Below are 22,233 nucleotides of genomic sequence, written 5' to 3' on the forward strand. Positions count from 1 at the left end.
AACACTTAACTTTATTTTTGGGTCAAGAAGGCCCCATGCTAGCCAAGCTAAAGCTACCACGTGGCTTCATTCATTCATTCATTCATTGTTTCATTCTTTGATAAGGTTCGTCAAGTGTTTCGAATTTTTAAGAGAACGACCGAGCTGAACTTTTCAAAATAATAGCGAATTTACAGAAAAGCGACTTTCCTTTTCTGTACTTTAGAGCGCTGCTTTTAAAGGTTTTACTTTTTTCTAAATTCACAAAGACTTTAATCTGGCTCCAACAACTTTTTAAAAGCTACCAGAATCCATTTTCAACAAATGCCTTCCACCTCTGGTGTCCCGCAAGCTGACAACCTGACTACAAGCAGCCATCCTGTCGGTAAAACCAGCCAACACGAAGCCTTTGGGATCACCGGGGAGACTGCTGGTTTAACCCCTGACCCAAGTGAGCTCACACTGCAAAGAGCCTAACACATCAACGACGGATGGGCGGTTTATCCGAACCACCTCTTCAATGGATCAGCTAAGTGACCCAGTTAAAGGTTCCAGAAAAAGAGTTTTGTTGTCAATGGATGCAAAGTGGCCTTCTTTTTAAATATATTCATATATTTTTAAAATAATTTTCTTAATAATAATTTACTTCAATTTTCATCACTAAATTCTAATCAGATTTATTTACTTAAAGTCTTTAAACTTTATCTCTCTACTTTCTTTCAACATCTCATGAGTAAGCAAATTGTATCCATAAATGAACTTATCTAATCACTGTCCACTCAGAAATGCCATTAAACTGTTCATTTCTTGTATACTTGTAAATAAATGTAAATATTTCTGCTGTGGTTCATTTATGTTCAGAAGGAAAACCCTTGGTCAATCATATCGTAGAATTCAGACTTTCAGACCCAAGACTGATTAATTAAATTGAGACTGATTGATTAATTTGAGACTGATTAATAATGTTTAAATTAAGGTACCTATGCTTTAAATAGGTGGTGCCCTGAGTTGATTTGATATTATTCTAATGAAATAATAATTATTAAACCCTAAAATTATTAATTATTTTGGTGACCCATTAAATGAGGTCCTGGCCAATTTAATTCAATTTTGGGAGTTTAAACAATATTTTCACTATATATTTTTGGTGCTCTCAGTGGGGCCAATAACACATTGTGAAAACTTAACTACTTATTCTCTACATTAAATTGGTGCCCGTGTGAGGTGCCATTCATTCCGAATAAGTAGATTAATGTAGTTTGTTAGTTTATTTTGGTGCCCCGTTGCGAGGCATGTAAATTCATTACATTTATTTTGGTGCACCCGTGTGAAGGATTTAGAATTTCGCTACACTGATAATTCGTCCATGTTTGAAATGAAAAGCAATGTCATCATACTGAACCAATAGTGTTAAGAACATTTTAACAACTAGTTTAACTATTTACGCATGTTTCAACCATTTGTGGCTGCTCTGCATGTGCAAACACGTTGTTGTGAAGACAAACAAAATCTCTCACCTGAAAGTACTGTGGACATGAGGACAGGGCTGGCTCCACTCGGTCATATCATCGTGAATGTTTTGTTTTGATTTTGTTTAAAGCATTAAGGTCGACGTTCGCTTTGTTTATCTTTTGGTTTTGTTTTGTTCCTGCTTGCGCTCTTGATTTGCAGACTTGTCAGTGATGGGAATGATGCAGAATCTTTCGTCCACCTTTCCTTGATGATTTGTGACTTTGTCACAAATCATCACTGTGACTTGACTTTTTATCCTTCGTTCAGCAATCGCCATGTGCCGTGTGACGGGGCCCTTAGTGAGCTATTGATTTGAGGAAAATTTTATATACTTCATAAATTTAATTTAAGAAATGTACCCAAAAATATGTAATTTAACCCTCTGGGGCCAACGCTGTTGTATATGACGGCTAAGACCAAGCTTTACTAAATTATAAATAACTTTTAATGATATGAGATCGAAACTTACTTTTTTTTGCTGAAAAGTTAACTCCGCAGACTTGTGAGCCAGCCACCGACCATCTTTGTATTCCTCATAGAAGCTGTGTGATGACGTGCGCAATGTGAGTGTCCAATCGGAATTGGTTCACCATCACATGGTTTTTCAAAAAAAAAAAAAAAAATTTACCTCATGTGAAAAGCCAAAGATCGTTTTCAGGAGTGATATGTTACTAGTTGGCCCATTTGAATAGCCCCCTGGGTGCTCCAATGAGTACATGCGCCATTACGCACAGCGAAAGCGAAAACAGACGGAGAGCCTCTGATGACAATCTTGCATGCTCAAACAAAGAGTGTGTAACTATCAGGATTGCTCCACTCGTTTGCATCTTGAATGTTACTGATAACTCTGTTGTTTTCTAGGCGTAAAGCACTGTTTACAATATCAAAATAACAAAACGCATAGACCATTTTGTATATATTGTTCAAAATGTGCATTTGTGTTTATTGTTTGAACCTTTTTGTTGTACAGTCTTTCACACAAGACCTCAAATTACCTTCATCAAGTGTCAAAACAGTTTATTATAGTTTGCTGTGTGTTTTGAATAAATGTGTGTGGAAAATTATTTTTGCTTTATTTTTTCCTTTCTTTTTTCTGATTGTAAACCTTTATTACACTTATAAACACAACAAAGCATATATATTCTGAAAGCACAGGCTGTTCTGAAAAAAGAGACATAAAATGTGATTGTGGGATGCAGGGAGAGCTGTTAACAGCAATAATTAAACATTTATGCCAGGCGAGTAACCTGTCCAATAAATGCCCTTGGACCCCAGAGGGTTAACTATTTTTATTTGGGGGAATTTGGGCTAGCTGAGAGTGGATTGATCCACTGGACTGAGGTAGTCATGTTTCATAAATTAATATTTTGTGTCACCACGATGAAGAAAAGGCATAATTCCATCTCCACACATTTTCTACTAAAGCATTGTGAGAAAAGGAACAGACCCTCTTAAGTGTTAGTCTGCATAAAATGAAAAGAATGACATTGCACTACTTTCCTGCCACCTGTCACCATTTCATTTCCAACCCAAACAGTTTCCTGCCATTTCCTCCATTACCATATCTGCCAACAGAGTCACCGCATTGTTAAAATATTTGCTAATCTCCCTGCAGTGCATCTCACTTTCTGTCGAGCTGAACGCTCTCCAGTGTGAATGGCGGCGATGCAGTCAATGCTCGCCGCTGACCCTGCTCCAATTTCCTCGTCATCTCATTTCTACGTGGCTGCACTCAACCAAAGAGACAAAGGAGGAGGAGATGAAGAAGATGGGAGAATGGAAATGGGCACTTTGAAACAGGCTCTGGGAAATGGGCCGTCCCCTGGTGTAGATTCACCGGAAAGGTAGGGGCATCAAAAAATGTTCTGCACTGCTACTGCAATGGATACTAATGATCTTGTGATGTCGGGAAAGATCCACTGGAGTGTGATCCTTGCCCCAGATGAGCCATTCCGTATTGGTCAAAATGAAGAGGTACAAAAACAATAGAGTCTGTCCTCCATGTTTTCTACTTTATCACAAAGTAACAAAAGATGCACTTTTTCAACATATCTGGTGCTACACTACAAAACCATATTCCATGACAATAAAAAAAATAAATAATTGGTTGTCTTCAAGCAAGACTTTTCTAAGTCAGTGAAATATTTGTCTTACAATCATGAAGTTTTGTCTGAAGGATTTCAAGTTAATGTGGCAACATTAAAATGATGTAAACATATTGTGTACAAATATATACAGTGCTGTGGAAAATCTTAGTCATAACTGAAAGAATACCATGAAGAAATGATGCCTCAAATTAATGAAGAGCTTTGAAATGTCAAATAATCTGCAGAAATTAATATAAGTAAAGCAGTTAATATCAAGGTTGTGTGAATATCTTTTACATTAAATTGGCTTTTATCCCCTTGGTTTCCAACTGATTTATTATTTGTTGATTATTATCTTGCTTGTTGTCATTGTTAAATCGTATTATGCTACAATACCTTCTCATTCCCAGGTTGTGACATTTTGACATTTGGTCCGTACACCTTTGTGGCAATTTGTGATGCATGGGGTACCACGTTAACAAACTATCTGCTTGACACATATAATCCCTTATAGCTAAGGTTAGGTTTAGCATTTCCCTGTGCATCACATATTGAAGTAAAGGGGGTACTCAACTCATCATATATTGACGTTCAGTCACAACAAGGGTTTTGCATCAAAATGTGACGAGTTGAGTGTGAGAATGTGCTGTATGCTGTAAACCCAGAAATTAACATCTATTGATTTCGCGAACATCAAGTCATCATTCAGAAAGTCAATGTCGGTAAACCTTTCTGTCCCAGCAAAGGCAACTAAGCCCCTGGTTACCAGAACCAGAACCCCCACGTTTTACCTGGCTCCTGCAGATAGATGGTTAATTTTGAGTGATAGGGGTAGGCTGGTAGTCCACCTGGGTAGTTGCCAACCAGGACCCTGGGCATCTTGTTTATGTGACATGCCCCCAGACCTGACCATAAAGAAGGTGAGGTTTTTATTCATCAAAGAGTGCTGTCATTTTCTTTCATATATCCATAAAGTCTGCAATTCCCTGTAACAATTGATTTTTTTTTTCTGTTAACATTTCTAAATGTTAACTTTGATGTTGTACTGATATGAATGAAGCAAAAGCATTTATAATGAAACTGTAGTTTCCGTAAGACTATTGCACAGTAATATAAATATAAGACACGTGAATAAAAATTACATATAGGACTTTAAATACAAGGCATGAATGCTTTGTAGGTTAGCAATGCGCTGTCATTAGACATATATTTATAAAGATATATTGAATAAAATGAGACACTGGAAACAAGAGTGTGGTATTGATTCGTTCACATATATTTCCCTGCAATCGCAGAATAAAAGGCATTTGTGAGAATTAATGAGCTGAGTGGATTATGATGTGGTGTAAATTCCGTCTCAGTTCCCTTATGAGGTAATAATGGCACAATTTATTCATACAGACATATTCCCAGATTTATTTTCCACCAATTTTCAACAATTACCATTACAGGGGTCGTGGGAGTACTCAAGATAAATGAGGTGAGGAAAAGTTTTGTTGGCCTTGGTGTTGATGAATTTGCAGACTGAACGTCCTTGTTAAGCACCACTTCTAATTCCACATGCATTCTCATTTATAATTTATTATTACACTGGTCAACATGATTTTTCTTGCATGGAGCTTTTCAATGGATTTTGGGTAATTTGGGGGTGCTGAATCCGAATCTGGTGTTAGATTTTGCCAATCTCATCAAGTTGTTGAGATATGAAAACATATTTCTCGTATCAAGCATAGAAGCAAAAGCTGCAGTCTCACACACCTCTTCGGCGCCATAAACGATATTATAGCTCTTGTTCACATTTCGCAAACCAGGTTTAAAAACTATGCTTATGAAGCTACTTCAGTGCTTTAGTGCAAGTGACAACTTGACATTTTTTAGGTTGTCTTGATTATAACAACTTGAAAAATTAAATCAAAGTGACATGACCAGAAGTTGTCTTTGGCCTCTTTGGTCTTCGGTTGTATGCGAAGTTGTTAACTTGTCATTACAAAAACCAAATGACACTTAATGACAGCAGTCATAAATGTTTATGACATTGACATAATGTTTATGACACCGTTATGACTGTGTCATGTAACAGTTATGACAGTATCATGTCATTATTATTATGATTCCTTCAAGTAAATTGTTACCGAAGAATTACACAGAGGTCAAGATGTAAAAATGCTCCAATCATGTTAAAAACTATACCACATTATTTGTCTGATCATAAAGATTCCAAAAAGGTATAGTTTTGACTATATATGACTGAATGTTCTAGAGTTATGAGGTAAAACAGCAAAAATGGTGACAAAGGTCAGTTTCAGTTTGTATAGGGGTCAAAAGTTAAAAGTTGCTCCAATTACAGTAAAAATTATGAAAATTATTTGAAATAAAAGGCTTAATAAATGAAATAGTTTTTACTGTGTTGACTGCTTGGTCTCCAAAGTAAAGGTCAAGCAAGGTCAATGTACATTAGATTCTATGATATGTGATATATGTTAGCTTATAACATGATAACTAAGCATGACAGAAACTATTCCTTTTTAGAACCTTATTAACCCAAACAATAATTTGCATCATTTTTTACTGAAATTGTTTTACTAAAATTTTACAAAAAAACGAGGTTGGATTCTAAGTGTTGTTTCATCACCTTAACCCTCTGGGGTTGACGCCGTTGTATATGACGGCTGGGACCAAGCTTTACTAAATTAAAGATAACTTTTTTAATGATATGAGATAGGAAACTTACTTTTTTTTTTGCTGAAAAGTTAACTCCTTGGACTTTCGAGCCACCGTCGGCCATCTGTACTCGTCATAGAAGCTGTGTGATGATGTGCGGAATGTGAATGTCCAATTGGAATAGGTTCACCGTCACATGGTTTTCCAAAATCCAATCGTAGGGCAGATTTACCTCACGTGATAAACCAAAGATCATTTTCAGGAATATCTTACTAGTTGGCCAGTTTGAATAGCCCCCTAACTCCTCCAATGCGCCCTGTGCCATTACGCACAGCGAAAGTGAAAGCAGACGGAGAGCCTTGCATGACAAGCTCACATGCTCAAACAAAGAGTGTGTAACTATCAGGATTGCTCCACTAATTTGCATTTGAATGTTAGTGGATTACTCTGTGGCTCTCTCCCTTTGGCGTAAAGCACTGTTTACCATATCAATGGGGTGAGGGAGAGGGGCTGCTCCTCAGACTGTAGGAGCCAAAGTGTGAAATGAAAGCTCCTTGCTGAGTCAGACAGAAGACTCCAAAACACAATAGAAATAGAAATTTGTGATGTGACCTTTGTATAATAGCAGACAGAAATTGCTTTGAGTTGAAGACAAACAAAACGCATAGACCATTTTATATATATTGTTCAAACTATGCATTTGTATTTATTGTTTGAACTTTTTGTTGTACAGTCTTTCACACAAGACCTCAGATTACCTTTATAAAGTGTCAAAACAGTTGTTTATTATAGTTTGATGTGTGTTTTGAATAAATGTGTGTGGAAAATTATATACCGCTTTACTTTTTCCCTTGTTATTTATGATTGTAAACCTTTATTACACTTATAAAACAAAACAAAAGCATATATATTATGAAAGAACATGTTATCCTGAAAAAAAGATACATAAAACTTGATTGTGGGATGCAGGGAGAACTGTTAACAGCAATAATAAAACATTTATGCCAGGCGAGTGAACTGTCCAAAAAATGCCCCCAGACCCCAGAGGGTTAAGTGGTGCCGAAAACCTGTTTAGCCCATGGACTATAAGTCCAATTCTTCTGTTCACATGCATGAGCATCCATTGTAAGATTCCATAGCTGATTCCTTCCTCAGGAACTTATTTGAGGGAGTTTAAAATTGCATTCACAAATACGTGATTGTACAAATGCATCTGGTTGTGCAACACAGTCAGAAATAACTTTAAAAAAATCTGATTTCTAACCTCTTATTTATGATGTATATGTTAACATAAAATGTGTAAGCCACGACACAACTGCCACACGATGTGCCAAAGAAGCATTCCATCTGTGCTGACATTTCCCATCAAGTGTTGCTTCTGCAGCTATATCAGTTGCCAGGACAACTTGTGTGAAAAACAGAAGCCAATTAGTAGTGTACATTTTCTCTTTGCAGTATTGTCATGCATTTGTACTTTGACAGTGAGATGTTTTTGAGCACTACATTTGGGTAAATTGTGAGAAGACTGCGAGTCTAAATATAATACAGCATAAAACACACAAAGTGAATTTGTTGAGTGTTTTGTAGAGGTACTATAGTGGCCACAAATTGTGAAACACAGCTCGATCACTGATAGTCCATGAGCCAGAGGCAATTTTGACCCAGTCAGTACCATTTAAGGTGGCCAAACAACACTTAAAATCCAGCAACAGTGTACCATGTCCTATGCAAAAAAAAATGTCTGTAGGCCATCTGAGAGTGGTAACTACAGCCAGGTGGAGGTCGATGACGGATTACTCAGGGATCAAAATATAAAAATGATCGAGCCCTATTGAAAAGTATATCATATTATCTGATCCAAAAAGGTATAGTTTGGACTACATATGACTGAATGGAAAGGGGTTACGGGCAAAAACTGCAAAAATGGTAACAGGTCAGTTTTAGTTTGTACAGGGGTAAAAGTAAAGTTGCTTCAGTTTTGGTAAAAAAGTGGTGCATATTATTGGCTGTACTAATAACATTAATAAATGTAATGGTTTCGATGATGCTGAATACTTAGTTTCCAAGGTAAAGGTCAAACAAGGTCAATATCCATTGGATTCTATGACACGTTACAATGCAACTAAGCATGGCAGATGGTGCAAACTATGCCTTTTTAAAACACTATTAACCAATAATTTGCATCACATTTCACAAAAATTGGATAGTCCAAACTATACCTTTTGGGAAACTAGATCTTAAATTTCAAATGGTTGAACCTTGTAATATTAAAGTTGAACTAGCATGTTGCCCGTGGGGATCCATGGGCTCTAGATCAGGTAGTGTTTATAAAATAGGTAGCTGACATTTTTGTGGTAAGGGTGATAATAAATTAACCAAAGCTTGTATAATGAGTTGGAATGGTGTGTGAGTCCAGAATGCTTTCAGAACCTTAGACTGCAACAATTTTTAGAACAACTCAACCCTTTATTTCCTGATAATTATGTTATTTTTAATGTTAACTTACTCTCTTAATGTATTTATAAATGGTTGAGGTTCTTGTTATCATATACACTATTATTATTTTATTTCTACTTGTATTTTGCCATTTGATTTTTTTAATGAACCACAATGGAAATGTGTTTTCACTTTCTTATGTCATCCATGCATTTTTTTATGTATTTACATTATTTACATTATATTACATTATTATTTACATTATGTTATATAATTGAACTTAAAATCAGTCACTACACTCATGGTTTTAATATAAAGATGACTTACCGCCCCCTGCTGGAATGGCGTGAGTCAAGAAACTAGTTAGCAGCATGCACGCACACAAACAAGGACAGCTGCTGTAAAGCAGGTGGATTTAATTTGACAAACAAAGACAGTGGCTGAAGGCATTAAAACCACTAAACATTTCCCTCATCGTACCAACATGAAACTTATGTCACTCATGGTAATAGCAACATCATACTTATCTAAACTGACTAAACCAATTGAGCTAAAAAAGCAAAATAAATCAATAATGCTAACAGTACTGTTTAACATAAACCCCAATAACAATATTTAAAACCTCAAAACCCTGAACTCCCATGGTGCCCTGCAGCACAGCATCCATTGTTTATTGGTAAGATAAAATTGGTAATTTCTCCAAAAATATTTGTCCAATCAACTTTCCGTGTTCACAGCGTGCATCCTTGACCCAAAAAGCAAATGTGAGCTCTCCCCGGTTTTTACATGATCGAAGCCATACACACGCACACATGCACGCAGAGGCCACTTGGCTATTATAAGGTTGAATACTGTGTATGATAAGCTTCACAGTGGTGTTGCAACAGGAATAAGCTTCCAGCCCATTCCATTTTGATAACCTGGACATAAAATTCACATTATGAATGAAACAACTTGAAACAAGAAAGATCTTTTTAATGTTTAGCATGGGAAGCATACACTGCATCTGGAAAGTACGAGTATTCACGGTACGTCACTTTAGCCACATTTTTTTATATTACAGCCTTATTCCAAAATGGATGAAATTCATTTTTTTCTCTAAATTCTACACACAATACCCCATAATGACAATATGAAAAATGTCTTTATGAGATTTTTGTGAATTTCTTAAAAATATAAAAAATAAGAATTCACATGTATATAAACACAAACTACTGAATACTACGAAATAAAAAAAAAATTGTCTGTAGGTGTGTGTGGTGTGAGTGTGAATGTGTTTGTCTGCCTATGTGTGGCCCTGTGACAGACTGGTGTCCAGTCCAAGGTGTACCTCATGCTCAATGACTGCTGGGATAGGCTCCAGCTCCCCACGACCCATAACTGGAGTCAGCGGTTGAAGATAAGTGAAAATGTTGTATATAAATATTCACAGCCTTTGCCATGAAGCTCAAAATTGATCTCAGGTGCATCCTATTTGCACTGATCATCCTTGAGATGTTTCTGCAGCTTAAATGGAGTCAACCTGGGGTAAATTTAGTTGAGTGGACATGATTTAGAAAGGGACACACCTGTCTACATTTAGTTCCCACAGTTGACAGTGCATGTCAGAGCACAAACCAAGCATGAAGTCAAAGCATTTGACTGTAGACCTCCGAGACAGGATTGTCTTTAGGCACAAATGTGGGGACGGGTACAGAAACATTTCTGCTACTTTGAAGGTCCCATTGAGCACAGTGGCCTCCATCATCCGGGTACACCAGGACTCTTTCTAGAGCTGGTCCAAACTGAGTGATCAGGGAGAAGGGTCTTAGTTGGGGAGGTGACCAAGAACCCAATGGTCACTCTGTCCGAGCGCCAACATTCCTCTTCCATCTCTGCAGCAATCCACCAATTAGGCCTGTATGGTAGAGTGGCCACACGGAAGCCACTCCTTAGAAAAAGGCACATGGCAGCTCACCTGGAATTTGCCAAAACATCCCTGAAGGACTCGCAGACCATGAGAAGCAAAATTCTCTGGTCTGATGAGACAAAGATTGAGCCAGGTGTCATCTTTGAAGGGAGCCAGGCACTGCTCATCACCTAGCCAATACCATCCCTACAATTAAGCAGAGTGGTGGCAGCATCATGCTTAGGGGATTGAGGGACAGATGAATGCAGCAATGTACAGAGACATCCTGGATGAAAACCTGCTCCAGAGCACTCTTGACCTCAGACTGGGGTGATGGTTGATCTTTCAGTAGGACAATGACCCTAAACACACAGCCAAGATATCAAAGGAGTGGCTTCAGGACAACTCTGTGAATGTCCTTGAGTGGCCCAGCCAGAACCCAGAACTGAATCCGATTGAACATCTCTGGAGAGATCTGAAAATGGCTGTGCACCGACGCTCTCCATCCAACCTGATGGAGCTTGAGAGGTGCTGCAAAGAAGAATGGTAAAACTGCCCAAAGATAGGTGCACCAAGCTTGTGGCATCATATTAAAGAAGACTTGATGCTATAATTGCAGCAAAAGTGCATCAACAAAACACGTAAATAAGTGAATCAATTTGCAAAATAATAATAAAAAAACTTTTCATGTTGTCATTATGGGGTGTTGAATGGAACTTTGAGGGGAAAACATGAATTTGCTCCATTTTGGATTAAGGTTGTTGTTATGTGTCGGACGCAGCCCGGAGAACCGACCAGCGTTTGAAGGACCCAGTATAAAATAAGCAGAGCACGGTACAAAGGATAACTAAATTTAATGACATAACAGTGATGTGATAAAAGACAACAAATGAGTGCACGGTCTGGCGTGGTGGATAAGCGGTGCGCTCCCAGCAGCACTAACGGTCCGGAGCCAGAAACTGTTCGGACCCAAGGACCCCGCCGATACCCCCCAGGTGGCCGCGACAAACCGAGTCTGTGAAAGAAGAAATCATAATGTGAGTCCACACTCCACACACAGAGAGACCGCTCAAAGGTGTACATAAACAGCAAACACTTCCTGGCTTAATCACTAATCAGCTTCCCACCCTGCAGGCATGGAACACCCTGTTCACATACTCAAACTGCAGTGGAAGCTGATTAAATGCCTAACATAACAGCTCAATATAATAAGGTGTGAGGGACACCACATTTACTGACTGTAACAATGTTAGTCACAAAACCTAACGTACCTCAGGAAGTGTGCTGACGAGCGTGAGACCTCACCCCCTCCTCTTTCACAGACCATGCATCAAACCTGGACGTTCTCTGCATCCACTGATGATGAGATGGCTCTCGAGACGACGATCTCACCCGTCTGGTCACAAGGTCGAGTCTCTGGCAAATACACACTGTGTACTCCAATGCCACCATGTTCCAATCCGTGTAGATGCATCACAGCTGTGAGTCCTGACGAGCCGCACCTGATCAGCCTCAGGTGATCAGGGTGAGGTCCTGGTAACTCAGCCACACAGCCACTCAGTCCCAAATGCGCACCACCTGGAAGGAAAACCAAAAGACAGAAACAGAAGACCAACAAAAGCCAGCCAGGCATGCCAGCCACAACAGTTGTAACATAAAAGGTGGAAAAGGTGAAGTGCTGTGAATACTTTCTGGATGCACCCCGCTGCGTGTTACTGTTCATCTTGATGCTATATGCGAGTCATAAATATACACAGAATTTCAGTTTGGGGTGTAATAATTAACTGATACAAATTGAAAATCAGTTTTAAAGGAACATTCAATACTTCAATAAACAAACCGCTGAATCAGTCTAAATTTACTGTGAAGTGGTCAATGGCTCAACTTTAACATCAGAAATCACTTGAATTAAGGTTATTGCGCTGCTACTTCTGCATCTTGAAAATCTTGTGAATGTTCAAAAGACAGAACAAGGTCAGTCACAGGAAATTTAACTTTGTGACGTCAAACCACAATCGGCATGTCTGATAGTGGTGGATAGTACTTTAAGTTAGTGTTAAGAAAGCTCAAAATGGGAAAGCAATGCTGTTCCTGCTGTGGAAGGAATAGCATTTTGGGCTTCTTCTATGCTGTGCTTTCTCCTACTTTGTGTGGTGTTGTCTCCAGTTGTGAACAAAAGGTGAACATAGACAGTGCCAACATGCAGCAGCAAAGTAGCAAAAACCTGAAGAAGGTCCCTGGCTTTTCATGAAATACGCATTTCAAAGTAAGCAATACCACTTTGGCCTTACTCTAATTTATCAGTGAAAAGAAATGTCTACAGTGAATAAAGAACGAGATTCTACGACAAATTCCATCCAACTCCAATGAGACCAGATTAAATCATTCAATAAAAAATATGCTCTGTGAATCATATTGAAGCCTATCAATCTAGATATGTATCATTTTGTAAGCTAGAGATGAACATCTATTTTCAATTTTCAATTTATTTTCATTTATATAGCGCCAAATCACAACAGAGTTGCCTCAAGGCACTTCACACAAGTAAGGTCTAACCTTACTAACCCCCAGAGCAACAACAGTGGTAATGAAAAACTCCCTCTGAGGAAGAAACCTCAAGCAGACCAGACTCAAAGGGGTGACCCTCTGCTTGGGCCCATCTATAGTTTCAATGCATTCAATAATTAAAGAAGAGAAAGAATATTTTTGAGATAGATTTCTAAAAATTTTGGGGGGGGGGGGGGGGGTTAGCTATCAGGCCATGTGTGTTTCATTTAATATTTAATATCCAACTTTGTACAAGGGTTCTATCATGAGAACATTTTATTAATTTACTGACTATAATTAAGTAAGTAACGCGGCCTTTTGGGTTATACTCCCAAAATATTTCTACTTTTATATCAAATATATGTTGGGTGTTCATGTGTGTGCATGTGTTTGTGTTGCTGTTGTGTGTGCGCACGGGCGTGTGTGCTCCCGGTCCCGGTTTTATGTCACCATCTTTTTCTTTGTGTCTGTTCTCCTGCCTGTCTCAGTTCTTGTCGGTGTTTGCTTCCCCTTGTGGCTCTTCCTTGGTCTATGTCTTTGATCTGTCTTTCTCATCGTCTCTGTCACCCATCTGGACTGTCTCTGTTCTCTGCCAGCAGTACCGGGTCTGACTGCTGAAGACAGCGGCCACCTGGGGCGCAGGGCTTGGCGGCTCCGGTGTTCTTCAGCTCCGTTGGTGTTGGAAGCTGTGTGGGGATCCAGCTCTTCTCTCTCCAGGCGTCTTCTATCGTCGAGCCTGCCCACACGTCACCTGGTGTATGATTGACAGTCCACCATATTGTTATTGTCTGTACGTTGTTGTGAGATTCACAACATTAAATTGTTACTTTTTGGCTTATCCATTGTCCGTTCATTAACGCCCCCTGTTGTGGGTCCGTGTCACGACCCTTTCACAACAGGATTTCTCGGCCAGCGTCATGGATCCCGAGGGTCGTCAACCATCGCTTGAACAGCCAATGGGAGAGCGAGGTGCACAGGCAAGAGGCGTGGTGGGTGAGCTGCAGCACATCTTAACCGCCTTTGCCGCTCGGTTGGACTTAGTTACCGAGCAGAGCAGTGTTCTCAATCGCAGGATAGAGGCTCTCACCGCCCAGGTGGAAGCGCATGATCAGGGCGCTGCTGCAGCACCTCCTCCTGCTGACCGTGTGCCAGAAACAGACATTCCGCTGGTCGTTCAACGACCACCCCCACCTTCCCCTGAAGCATACATAAGTCCTCCGGAGCCGTACGGAGGCTGTGTGGAGACGTGCGTGGACTTCTTGATGCAGTGCTCGCTCGTCTTTTCACAGCGTCCCGTCATGTACGCGTCAGACGCCAGCCGGGTGGCTTACGTTATAAACTTGCTTCGAGGAGATGCACGCGCCTGGGCTACGGTGCTTTGGGAGCAGAATTCACGGCTCCTAACGGTTTATACTGAGTTTGTGAGGGAGTTCCGACAGGTGTTCGACCACCCTCATAGAGGCGAGACCGCTTCAAGTGTGCTGCTGTCGATAAGACAGGGGTGTCGGAGCGCAGCAAAGTATGCAGTCGACTTCCGCATCGCGGCAGCGCGAGCCGGCTGGAATGCTGTTGCGCTCCGCGCCGCCTTTGTAAACGGACTGTCTCTGGTCCTCAAGGAGCACCTGGTGGCGAAGGACGAGCCGCGGGATTTAGATGGGCTTATCGACCTGGTTATATGGTTAGACAACCGATTAACAGAACACCGACGGGAGCGAGACGAAGGGCGTGGTCAGGCACAAGCCGTCCCTCTTCCTCCCGGGTCTGAAAGGGAGCCGACTTCCCCACGCTCCACTGCCAGGGCTCTCCACGTGACAACAGCTCCCCCTGCTGACGTTGCTATGGAAACGAGCAGGGCCAAAAAACGATCAGATCAGAGACAAGGGAGGCTGATCCGTGGAGAGTGTTTTCTCTGTAGCTCTACTGAGCACACACAGAGAGAATGCCCCAAACGATCAAAACAGCAGCACTCGTCCTTAGAGACTGGGCTAAGGGTGGGTCACAATACCCACGCGGGGAGACCCCGTAATTCTGCACGAATCCCAGTCACGATCCTGAGTGAGGATTTAACCCTTCACGCCCCAGCACTGGTGGACACGGGGTCGGAGGGAAATCTGCTGGATAGCAGATGGGCAAAGGAGGTTGGGCTCCCTCTAGTGGCCTTACCGTCACCATTGTCAGTGCGGGCACTAGATGGCACCCTTCTTCCACTAATCACACACCAGACTCAGCCAGTGACATTGGTGGTGTCTGGGAATCACAGGGAGGAGATTGTGTTTTATGTAACACCTTCTACCTCCCGAGTGATATTGGGTTTTCCATGGGTGTTAAAACACAATCCCCGGATTGACTGGCCGTCTGGGGTTGTGGTTCAGTGGAGCAAAACCTGCCACCGGGAGTGTTTAGGATCCTCGGTTCCACCCGGTGTGACAGCTAAGGAGGAGGTTTTAGTCCCCCCCAATCTGGCGGCGGTGCCAGCCGAGTACCACGACCTTGCTGACGTCTTCAGCAAGGATCTGGCACTCACACTGCCCCCGCACCGTCCGTACGATTGTGCCATTGATTTGATACCGGGCGCTGAGTACCCGTCCAGCAGGCTGTACAACCTCTCACGTCCGGAACGCGAATCAATGGAGACCTACATCCGGGACTCGTTAGCTGCCGGGTTGATCCGGAACTCCACCTCCCCGATGGGTGCTGGTTTCTTTTTTGTGGGCAAGAAGGACGGCGGACTCCGTCCATGCATTGATTACAGAGGGCTGAACAAGATCATGGTTCGTAACCGATACCCGTTACCTCTGTTGGATTCAGTGTTCATGCCCCTGCATGGAGCCCACATTTTCACGAAATTGGATCTTAGGAATGCTTATCACCTGGTTCGGATCCGGGAGGGAGACGAGTGGAAGACGGCATTTAACACCCCGTTAGGTCACTTTGAGTACCTGGTCATGCCGTTCGGCCTCACCAATGCGCCCGCGACGTTCCAAGCATTGGTTAACGACGTCTTGCGTGACTTCCTGCATCAGTTTGTCTTCGTATATCTAGACGATATACTCATTTTTTCTCCGGATCCTGAGACCCATGTTAAGCACGTACGTCAGGTCCTACAGCGGTTGTTGGAGAACCGGCTGTTTGTGAAGGGCGAGAAGTGTGAGTTCCACCGCTCTTCTTTGTCCTTCTTGGGGTTCATCATCTCCTCCAACTCCGTCGCCCCTGATCCGGCCAAGGTTGCGGCGGTGAGAGATTGGCCCCAACCAACGAACCGTAGGAAACTACAACAGTTCCTCGGTTTTGCAAATTTCTACCGGAGGTTCATCAAGGGCTACAGTCAGGTAGTTAGCCCCCTGACAGCCCTGACCTCCACAAAAGTCCCCTTCACCTGATCGGATCGGTGTGAAGCCGCGTTTAGGGAGTTGAAACGCCGGTTCTCGACTGCACCAGTTCTGGTGCAGCCCGATCCCAAGCGCCAGTTTGTTGTTGAAGTGGATGCCTCTGACTCAGGGATAGGAGCCGTGCTATCCCAGAGCGGGGAGTCCGACAAGGTTCTCCATCCATGTGCCTACTTTTCCCGCAGGTTGACCCCAGCTGAACGGAACTATGACGTCGGCAATCGGGAACTTCTTGCGGTGAAGGAGGCTCTTGAAGAGTGGAGACACCTGTTGGAGGGAGCGTCGGTACCATTTACGGTTTTCACGGACCACCGGAACCTGGAGTACATCCGGACCGCGAAGCGTCTGAACACCAGGCAAGCCCGCTGGTCGCTGTTCTTCGGGCGTTTTGACTTCCGGATCACCTACCGCCCCGGGACAAAGAACCAACGATCTGATGCCCTGTCCCGGGTGCACGAAGAGGAGGTCGAGACCGAGCTGTCAGACCCCCCTGACACCGTCATCCCCGAGTCCACTGTCGTGGCCGCCCTTACCTGGGACGTGGAGAAGACCGTCCGGGAGGCCCTGACACGGAGCCCGGACCCGGGGACCGGTCCGAAGAACAAACTGTACGTCCCACCAGAGGCCAGGGCTGCGGTCCTTGACTTCTGTCATGGTTCCAAGCTCTCCTGTCACCCAGGGGTGCGAAGAACCATGGCAGTGGTCCGGCAGCGCTTCTGGTGGGCGTCTATGGAAGCCGACGTCCAGGAGTATGTCCAGGCCTGCACCACCTGCGCCAGGGGCAAAGCTGACCATCATAAGGCCCAAGGCCTCCTCCAGCCTCTGCCAGTGCTTCGTCGCCCCTGGTCTCATATCGGCCTGGACTTTGTCACGGGCCTCCCGCCGTCCCAGGGAAACACCACCATCCTAACGATAGTGGACCGGTTTTCCAAGGCGGCCCACTTCGTGGCCCTCCCGAAGCTCCCGACGGCCCAGGAGACTGCAGACCTCCTGGTCCACCACATCGTGCGTCTGCATGGGATTCCATCAGACATTGTCTCGGATCGTGGTCCTCAGTTTTCCTCCCAGGTCTGGAGGAGTTTCTGTAGGGAACTGGGGGCTACCGTCAGTCTCTCGTCTGGGTAGCACCCCCAGACGAACGGGCAGGCAGAGCGGACAAACCAGGAACTGGAGCAGGCCCTCCGTTGCGTGACCTCCGTGCACCCGACGGCCTGGAGTGACCATCTGGCCTGGATCGAGTACGCTCATAATAGCCAAGTCTCGTCTGCCACCGGCCTCTCCCCATTTGAAGTGTGTTTGGGGTACCAGCCCCCATTGTTCCCGCTAGTGGAGGGAGAGGTCGGGGTGCCCTCGGTCCAGGCCCATCTGAGAAGGTGCCGTCGGGTGTGGCGTACCGCCCGCTCTGCCCTGCTCAAAGCCCGGACGAGGGCCAAGAACCATGCAGACCGCCGGCGTGCCCCGGCCCCTGCGTACCAGCCTGGGCAGGAGGTTTGGCTTTCTACAAAGGACATTCCCCTGCAAGTGGAATCCCAAAAGTTGAAGGACAGATACATCCGTCGGAAGGGCCGGGGGTTCCAGTATTTGGTGGACTGGGAGGGGTATGGACCCGAAGAACGCTCCTGGGTGAAGAGGAGCTTCATCCTGGACCCGGCCCTCCTGGCCGACTTCTACCGGCGGCACCCGGACAAGCCTGGTCGGGCGCCAGGAGGCGCCCGTTGAGGGGGGGGTCCTGTTGTGTGGGCCGCTGAAAAGGAGGTACTGCTGGCCCACCACCACAAGATGGCGCCCTGCTTGAAGTGCAGGCTTCAAGCACGAGAGGGCGTCGGCTTTGCTGGAGGTGACAGCTGTCATCAATCAACACAAGCTGTCACCCATCACCACCACTACAAAGACCAGACTGCAACTCCACCTCCTCGCCGAGAAATCAACTACCATTCAGGTAAATTCTCTGCTGACTAACACTGTGTGTGTAATAACTTGAACTTCTATTGCAGCCGTTTTCCTGGAGTGTTGTCTTATCTGGAGGATTGGCGTTTGGTGTGACAGCGACGGCTTCGCCTCACACCCCAACTCAGATAAGTGGTTGACCAGGAGCTGCACGAGTGTGTGTGATTGGAGGTGGAGGTTTTCCCTCCTTCACTTAATACAGACTGTGGGATTACTGAGTGTGCGAACTCACACTCATCTGGACTGTCTCTGTTCTCTGCCAGCAGTACCGGGTCTGACTGCTGAAGACAGCGGCCACCTGGGGCGCAGGGCTTGGCGGCTCCGGTGTTCTTCAGCTCCGTTGGTGTTGGAAGCTGTGTGGGGATCCAGCTCTTCTCTCTCCAGGCGTCTTCTATCGTCGAGCCTGCCCACACGTCACCTGGTGTATGATTGACAGTCCACCATATTGTTATTGTCTGTACATTGTTGTGCGATTCACAACATTAAATTGTTACTTTTTGGCTTATCCATTGTCCGTTCATTAACGCCCCCTGTTGTGGGTCCGTGTCACGTCACTTTCACAACAATCACACCTTAAACATTTAATCCTTTTGTTCACTCCAACAGAAATATGCTTGTATTCTCAAAGAATATTTAATAAGTAAATAAAAACATAAAAATTAGAGTTGCAGGGTTCAAGCCCAATTTGATAGCTTGCATTCGCCCGGTATAGATGAGGAAGCCTTTTGGTCACACATGTCACTGTGGAATTGTCTTGTGTATCAGTTTTTTGTTATTGTTGAGTCTGTGTGCCAAATAAATTCATTTATTCATTCATTCAAGCCAGCTTTCAGATCAAACATCTGGTTGTGCCACGGGACATACAGTATGTACAGCCTGAGGAGATCCCTAGATTTTTCTTCACTCTCAGAATTTTCTTCATGAAACCTGTACTTCAAATATACTGTATACTTAAAGCTAGAGTTGGTAGTCCTGGAGAGCCAGCAAGAGAGCTAGGAAGATTTGAAAGTAGCACCTCCTCTATGTTCCACCCACTCCCCCCTACCCCGTCAGTGCTCCGTCCAAAGCCATGCCCCCACAAATTTGAATGCACATCTGACTGTGGAACTCAGCGGTGCAGAGGAGAGCCGATTTAACGCCCCCTGACTTGCAGTAGTGCACACGTCGTCATGATGATCCCACCCACTGTGATCCCAGCTGGACGCCGGTCTTTGGTCTCCTGGCTGCCATGCGCTATGCGCTGTATGCTGTGTATATAAAATAATTATTTTGTGTCAGATTAATCATTTTCTCTGCAAACTGGCCATTGAAAATGGCTGTAATCACTTCCTTCACCTAACACACTGCAGAAAGCATTTTGAGCCGTCTAAAAAGGTAATTATTTGTCATGTTTATTACATATGGCCTTGTATGGCCTTGCCTTACAATATAAAGCGCCTTGGGGCAACTGTTTGTTGTGAATTGGCGCTATATAAAAAAAAATTGATTGATTGATTGATGTTTACATTGACATGGCTTGGTAAAACAGTTGCGTGTTCTTTCCTTTTTGTGTGCAGCTGTTAAATATGTTTATAACAGTTTTAACATCTTGTCATCATCATCAATCTATCTTTATTAGTTGGCTATGTACCACAGGCTTTTAAGGTGGCAGTAATTAAACCATTACTTAAAAAGCCATCACTTGACCCAGCTATCTTAGCTAATTATAGGCCAATCTCCAACCTTCCTTTTCTCTCACAAATTCTTGAAAGGGTAGTTGTAAAATGGTGGTCTATTTGAAGAGTTTCAGTCAGGTTTTAGAATCCATCATAGTACAGAAACAGCATTAGTGAAGGTTACAAATGATCTTCTTATGGCCTCAGATAGTGGACTCATCTCTGTGCTTGTTCTGTTAGACCTCAGTGCTGCTTTTGATACTGTTGACCATAAAATTTTATTACAGAGATTAGAGCATGCCATAGGTATTAAAGGCACTGCGCTGCAGTGGTTTGAATCATATTTATCTAATAGATTACAATTTGTTCATGTAAATGGGGAATCTTCTTCACAGACGAAGGTTAATTATGGAGTTCCACAAGGTTCTGTGCTACGACCAATTTTATTCACTTTATACATGCTTCCCTTAGGCCAGGGGTAGGCAACCTGTTCCAGAAAGAGCCATGAGGGTGCAGGTTTTCTTTGCAGCCGCTGACTCCACCAGGTGATTTCACTGATTAACTGATTCCATCTGCTCAAAGTGATATTAATCAGTAAAATCACCTGGTGGAGTCAGTGGCTGCAAAGAAAACCTGCACCCTCATGGCTCTTTCTGGAACAGGTTGCCTACCCCTGCCTTAGGCAGTATTATTAGACAGCATTGCTTAAATTTTCATTGTTACGCAGATGATACCCAGCTTTATCTATCTATGAAGCCAGAGGACATACACCAATTGGCTAAACTGTAGGATTGTCTTACAGACATAAAGACATGGATGACCTCTAATTTCCTGCTTTTAAACTCAGATAAAACTGATGTTATTGTACTTGGCCCCACAAATCTTAGAAACATGGTGTCTAACCAGATCCTTACTCTGGATGGCATTACCCTGACCTCTAGTAATACTGTGAGAAATCTTGGAGTCATTTTTGATCAGGATATGTCATTCAATGCACATATTAAACAAATATGTAGGACTGCTTTTTTGCATTTGCGCAATATCTCTAAAATTAGAAAGGTCTTGTCTCAGAGTGATGCTGAAAAACTATTGTAATTCATTATTATCAGGTTGTCCTAAAAGTTCCCTGAAAAGCCTTCAGTTAATTCAAAATGCTGCAGCTAGAGTACTGACAGGGACTAGAAGGAGAGAGCATATCTCACCCATATTGGCCTCTCTTCGTTGGCTTCCTGTTAATTCTAGAATAGAATTTAAAATTCTTCTTCTTACTTATAAGGTTTTGAATAATCAGGTCCCATTGTTGTGTGGGCCGCCAGAAGAGGAGGTACTGCTGGCCCACCACCAGAGGGCGCCCTGCCTGAAGTGCGGGCTTCAGGCACGAGAGGGCACTGCCGCCACGAACACAGCCGGGAGTGACAGCTGTTACTCATTACTGCCTGACAGCTGTCACTCATTCTTCATCATCTCACTCCATAAAACCCAGACGTCATCTCCACCTCATCGCCGAGATATCGTACTTCATTGAAGGTAATATCCTCAGCCATTTTGTGTTACAATATATCTGTATATTGTGAGTGTTTGCAGGAGTACCGGTTCCTCTTTCTGTGGAAGCTGAGTGAGTGCAGGACGGCACTCTTTTCCCCTGAGGAATCACTGCGGTACTCATCACATATTGAGTGAGAGGTGGAGGTGGCATTCCCACCGTTGTTGTTACTGGGTGTACACACACCCACACTTGACTGTCTTTGTTCTCGCCAGCAGTACCAGATCCGACAGTCGGGGACGGTGATCACCTGGGAATTCGGGACTTGGCGGCTCCAGTATTCACCAGGTTCGGTGGGGGCGGAAATCGTGTGGTTCCGGCTCTTCTCAGGACAGACGTCTTCTATCCTGGAGCCTGCCCACACGTCACCTTTGTAATTTGACTGTAATTATATTCTGAGATTGTCTGTATATTCGTTGTGCACATTTCACAACATTAAATTGTTACTTTTTGGCTCATCTATTGACCGTTCATTTGTGCCCCCTGTTGTGGGTCCGTGTCACTACACTTTCACAACACCCATCTTATCTTAGGGACCTCATAGTACCATATCACCCCAATAGAGCGCTTCGCTCTCAGACTGCAGGCTTAC

This window comes from Thalassophryne amazonica, chromosome 1 (genome assembly GCF_902500255.1).
Source record: "Thalassophryne amazonica chromosome 1, fThaAma1.1, whole genome shotgun sequence".
Classification (NCBI taxonomy): Eukaryota; Metazoa; Chordata; class Actinopteri; order Batrachoidiformes; family Batrachoididae; genus Thalassophryne; species Thalassophryne amazonica.